Source organism: Zalophus californianus, chromosome 2, assembly GCF_009762305.2.
Source record: "Zalophus californianus isolate mZalCal1 chromosome 2, mZalCal1.pri.v2, whole genome shotgun sequence".
NCBI classification, from domain to species: Eukaryota; Metazoa; Chordata; class Mammalia; order Carnivora; family Otariidae; genus Zalophus; species Zalophus californianus.
Window position 1 is genome coordinate 30,732,656 of NC_045596.1, and position 6,513 is coordinate 30,739,168.

Consider the following 6,513-nt stretch of genomic DNA (forward strand, 5'->3'; position numbering starts at 1 on the left):
TAAAAATAAGCCTACTGCCCACTGCAACTATACACATTTTATTCATTTGCAACAAGTATGATAGATAGTCTTGGCTTCAGATCCTTTGGGTGAGTGAAAACTCTGAATAAGACAAGTGTCTTGTGAGCTCCACGAAAACATAAACCACATTCTCTTTGTTTTTATATGCTACTATAATAATGTAGTACATGTACCAGCTGCATCATAAAAACTGATTGGCTAGTTGGTTGAATGAGTTCATAAATAAGAAGGGAGGCTGTGAAGTTCAATATAAAATAGCAGAATGTCATTTATTCCAACGATTTGTACTGTTGCAAAATCTTACAAAAATTACTCATAAATGAAGAAAATATCGGTCTATGTAGCAACAACAAAATTTATTAAGGACCAGGCAGGCATGGCTCTAAGTACTTGGCATATATTAATCCATTCAGCCTTCCCAGCACCCCATGCAAATATCCTTGATGCTGGCTAATCAACCCAAATCACATGTCTGAGAACAAGAGAACTTTGAATCTCCCAAAGAGGAATTAAGGCTCTGAGTAATAGATGCTTGGGTGGAAGACAAAAGTGCCCACCATGCTCACAGAATGAGTAACATCACCAAGACTGAGCCCACATCTTCTGTCTCAGACTAATGAGCCCTCACTACACCCTGCAATCCACTTCCCAGAGCAGAAACATATACGATGAGTCACTAATACATTAATGTTCTTTCTTATTCATAAAATAAATATTTCATTCATTCAACCAACATTCATTGAGCAGAATTTTTATTGCTTTCTTTACATAGATGAGGAAACTATGTCTCACAGGTGTTTCTTCCTGAGGTTACCCCATTCGGCAGAGAGTCTTTTGGAAGAAATTCTTCAGTCTGCTGGAAGCCTCATCTTCTCTCTATGCGATACTCTGAGGTAATTCCCATTTCGGCTCAAAGGCCTGAGGCACATGGTTACGAATGTGGGATGGATATTTGTGAAAGATATTATTAGGGAAGGCCCACCACGGCTGGGAGTTCATAATCAGTTCATAGATTAGGCTGCATTCAGCTTAGGGGGTTAAGAACATCCTGAAGGCTACCTCAAAATTAAGCAGCTCTGCAGACTTCCTCTTAGTATTCCATGCTTAGTATTCCTACCTGTAAACCTCCGTGAGCCATTTCAAGTTGCAATACCATCTGCAGAGGGGACTCCAAGTTTTAAGCCATATACCCTGTCCTCCTCTTTATACACTTTTTACAATTCTATTTCAAGGTAAGGAAAAGTGCAGTGGGACAAGAATAAATGGGAATGGAATAAAAAGCCTGTTAAAGAAGCCTCACCTCTCTCTTATTTTTAGACCCTGTTCCTTTAACAATTATTCATCACATGCCTAACATGTGGTAAGCCCTGTTCTGCACAGGAAAACAAAAAACAGAGGCAAATTTCTGCCCCTGGGAAACCTATGTTCTAGTGGACTTTATGTTCTAATAACATTTGAGAAAAACTGGCTGAGGCACAGAAAATAATTGAAAAGTTTCATTGGGGTACCTGGGGTGTGTAGTCAGTAGAGCACCCAACTCTTGGTTGGGCTCAGGTCATGATCTAATGGTCATGAGATGGAGCCCCATGTAGGGCTCCATGCTCAGTGGGGAGTCTGCTGGAGATTCTCTCTCCCTCTCCCTTTACCCCTCCCCCTGCTCCTTCTCTCTCTCTCTCTCAAAATAGGTAAATAAATTTTTTTTAAAAGAAGTTTTATTAAGTCTTTTGTGAAGTCAAACTCAGGTCATCAACTATGGGTCTTCAGTCTCAAAATGTCATGAACAGGATTCTTCCTGCACCCACACACTAACCAACACCAGCATCCTGATATTCTAAGAGAACGGAAACAGTCATCAATGCTGGTGTACCTTGAATGTTAGGAACTTCAAACTTAGGTGAAGGAAAAATTAGAAAGGAGTAGGTTTTTTGGTCAACATTATGCCAACTCAAGAATTAGACATAAAGAGTCTGAAATCAGCAAGTCAAATTTGAAGCATTTTAGAGGAGAAAAAGATGGGGTCAAAGACCCCCATGGAAAGACGTCACCTAATAAAGGAAAACTAAGTGGTGCAGGATATTATGTAAAGATAACGTCTGACAAATTAGATTTCAGGGAAGTTTTTGGCTCAGTGTCTGTTAATGCTCCCTAACAGCCTCTGTCTAGACATCGAGAGCTGGTCAATTGTCCAGACCCTGTCAGAATCTTATTCTTATTCTAAACAGATGCCTCATTATGCAGGATAATTTAGCATTATCAATGAAGGAATTAACCAAATGACTCACAGAATTTATAATGAGCTCAGGAGCTCTCACCTGTTACACCTACAAACGAGACCTCAAGTTGGGGTACAGGTTTGCTAACGACCACATATTAATTAATCGCCAGGGACACAATTTCGTGGCTTTAGACCCGGAAGATAAAAAAAAAAAAATCCTTTAATTTCTGTGAAACCAAAGGGTAAAGTCTACTGTGATTCATTAAATACAGTCTCAAAGTAATAGCAATTCAGTTGTGCACCATCTGCTGAGAAGTTATTGTAATTTGAAAAGAGGGAATATACAGTGCAGTATATTCAGGAACATGTAGATCCAAAATAGATCGACGTTGTTAGGTGTTTGGGGTTTTTTCCAGCAAGTTTCTAAAAGGTAAGGAGGAGAAGAAAATCTAACATTTGCTAAGTGACTCTCATCTGATAGGTATCTTACCACATTTAATCTTTGCAGAAATCCTGAGTTTGGTATCATTATAAATCCACTTTGCTGATAAGGAAACTAAGATTCAGAGAGGTAAGGTAACTTGAATAACTTCCCTTTGGTCACACAGTCAAAAAGGTAGTAAAGCCAAGATATGAAACCAAGTCTTAGCTCTTCAGGTGCTTATGGTTGTGCATAAAACTGCTTGGCACTCTGAGGGTTCCCCTATGGGTGGCAGTTATAATCCCTACCTTTGATGGATTTAGGGTTCGGTGAAGGAGATGAAGCACATAGATACAGAAGCTAAAAACAAGATAATAGAACACATCGGCAAAAAGTATAATAATGTCTTACACATACATAGTGCTTTATAATCTCCAAGATGCACCAGTTTATGTTGATTTTCTTAATCATCAAAAAGCCCTGACACATATATTTCAAGCAAGAAGTATTCCCATATCTTTGTCTAGGATTAGATATTTGAAAGAAATTGGGACTAATCCTCACACTTGTAAAAATTTAATCTTTACTAAAATATATTGTACGTGAATAGATTCATGAATATCATGATGAATATGCTGGCCTAGACCATTAGTTCTCACATAAGTGCAGAAGGCAGAACACCCAGGAGCCATAGAGACCACTTCAAAGAGGGCTATGAAATAATGTTCCATAAATCCAAAAGATCAAAAATAAAATACATTGTGTGTGACACTAGATATCATATTATGTTAGTATAGTCAAGTGATACCCAGTGCTGAAGGTTTAAGGTAAATGCAGAGAGGTAGGCAGACATAACATTGAGAATGGATCTTCCAGGGCTTTTGGTTGATGTTTCAGCAATAATGGGTTGTCCTGATCCCGTTCGTGGAACTCCTAAGGGGAGCCCTGAGAACATCCAGGTGAGCCAGGAATTCTGGCCCATAAAGCTCCAGATGAATGACACATATTCATTTGTGAGACTATAATAACACATTTTATATTCAGTGTGTTGGATCAATGTCCCCTTTAGGGTCATACCTCCGTTTGGAGAATTGGAGTCAATGTATATTGAACACCAACTGCCTGTAACCTCAATGCCAGGTACTTCACCTTAAATATACAAAATGCGGGTGGACATACTATTATCTTCATTTTTGGATACAGATAGTCATACCTCCAGAACCTATAGCCACACAGTCAATAAATAATAACCCCTCACTTTATAATAGCAGTCCTTCTGCTCTCCGAATTATATTAAGGATCAAATGAGATAACACAAAAGAAGAACTTTGACAATTTTAAACTTTCAACTAAGTTTGCTGTATCATCATCATTATAATCATAACGATCATTAACATCACCATTAGTCATTATCATAAATGGGTCACTTTTTTAAAGAGCTGTTAGTAAATCTATCATTTGATAACAAGTATTAGCATCAGAAATATTTTGCTTGACTTCGAGATAATTTTCATTAAGACCGTTTTCATGATAAAAAAGCATAACCCATCAAAGACTGAATGATTTGGTTTCATTTCACCTGAAAAGGGAAAAATAAATGAAGCCCTAATAACTATTCAGTGATTCTATTCGTTTTAGTTCTATAAGCAACCTAACGAGAAAGCAAGATTGGTGGCAAATAGAAGAAATACCATGCTCAACCCCGCCATGCTAACACAACATTTACTGTAAGCTCTTTCTAGGTTTTAATATTCAGCGTACATATAAATATAGACCTGATTTTTAATTCACAAACATTATATCTTAATCATTTTAAGGGGTTGTTACACGATCTTTATAACCCTCATGTACAACGATTTCATCATAGGTCACATTATATATTATTTAACAACAGCCTTACTGGTAAATTCTAATTTTTTTCATAATTACTTATGAGTCTGTGATTTAACAAAATACTTTGTTCATATATTCTACCATTTGGATTTTTTAGGAGACACTAGCAAAACTTCCTACAAGCACAATTTGTAGTTCCAGATTCATTCCAACAAATATTTTTCCCCAAGGTCGAAACCAATATACAGTGTCACCGACAATCATTAGGAATGGTTTCACCAAATACCTGTTAGAATTGTTATATTATTATTTAAACTTTTTTTTTTTTGCTAATGAGAGGAAAATAGCATCTCTTTATTCTAAAATACACTTCTTTGCTATTAGTGAAAATAAACATTTCCCAAGATGCTAATTAGTTGTATTTGCTCCCTTTTTTATTGAGATGTAATTGACATATGACATTGTTTAAGGTGTACGGTGCATTGATTTGATGTACTTATATATTGCAAGATGATTACCACCTTAGCATTAGCTAACACCTCCACCATATCCTATAATTATTGTTTTTTGTGGTGAGAACATTTTATGAATTCTCCCATCAAGGCCTTTACCCACTGAACTATTGCATTCTTAGTGATATTTCACTAATTTATACCAGGTCTTTTTCTAAAGATGGTATTTTCCTGACCACCAATATTTGCAAACATGTTTTTCAATTTGATGCTTGCCTTTCTGTTTTGATTGCTAACAATCAAAAAGTTTAGCTCTGTGTTTATATAAATCTGTTTATTCCTATGTGAATGTTTTTCTTTTCTTTTTTCTTTGTCTTTTTCTTCCTTTTTGCCACTTCTTTTTTTTTAATTTAATTTTATTTTGTTATATGTTATGATAGTCACCATACGGTACATCATTAGTTTTTGATACAGTGTTCCATGATTCCATGTTCCATGATTAGTTTCTGATATAGTGTTCCATGATTCATTGTTATCGACCTTTGTGCCACTTTTAAGCTTAGAAATTTAGGGCATCTGTAGAGGTTTAACAAATATTTATTTCTTGTTTCCTCAAATTTTTGTAAATTTTAAAATATCACTCATTGGTCCAGTACAATGCAGAGTTCAGTGGCACCAGTCTCTCTCAGGTCTTATCACTCTGTCTTGGCTCACATTCTCTGCCTTAGGCTTTTACCCTGAGTTTCTTTATTCTCTTCTTGTTCTGCGCAACCCTTAAATGTTGGTACTTCTCAGACATGTGCGCTGGCCCTCTCCTTTTCACATACATTACTGCTCCCTGGCAATCTTATTTATGCCCATTACTTCAGTGACTCCCAGTAAAGCTTTGACCTCCAGATCTGTATCTCCAAACCCAATTGTGTATGTCAGAAACCCAGGTATTATCCTTGACTCCTCCCCCCTCACATCCTTGACAATCAGATTCTGTAGATTCTGCCTCCTGGTTTAGTTCCACTCCTCCTGCCTCTGTTCCATCCCCACTGCTCTTCTCTCAGTGCTGGCTTTCCTCTGGAGGCGGCAATTGCCTCCTTAACAGCATTCTTGGCTCCATTCTTGTCCCTTCTGACACCTCCTCTTCCCAGATTCAGACAATCTTATTATTAAGCACATGCCATGCTTTAACTGCCCCGTCCAACGTTCCCTGTTCATCAGCAGGCCAGTAAACAATTACAGACCAGGAATTATAATGAAATTACACAGAGGAGTTCCGGAAAGAGGGGTATTAACTAAGACTGAGATAAGGAGCCAAACAGGTGGAAGAGGTGCTGGTAACTGTGGATAAAAAGAAAAAAAAAGTGAGAAGGAGAGAAGGCAATTCTTCCCAGAGAAAGCTGTGGGGATAGATTCTACTATCCAGCATAAATTGAAAACCTGACTCTGCACCAGGCATTTTACTTCTAATTACCTATTTCATCTTCACAACAACCATTTGAAGCAGGTGCTATTATTAACCCCATCTTATAGATGAGGAACCTGTAGCAAGGGGTATCAAAGATTCTGTCTTTCGTCAC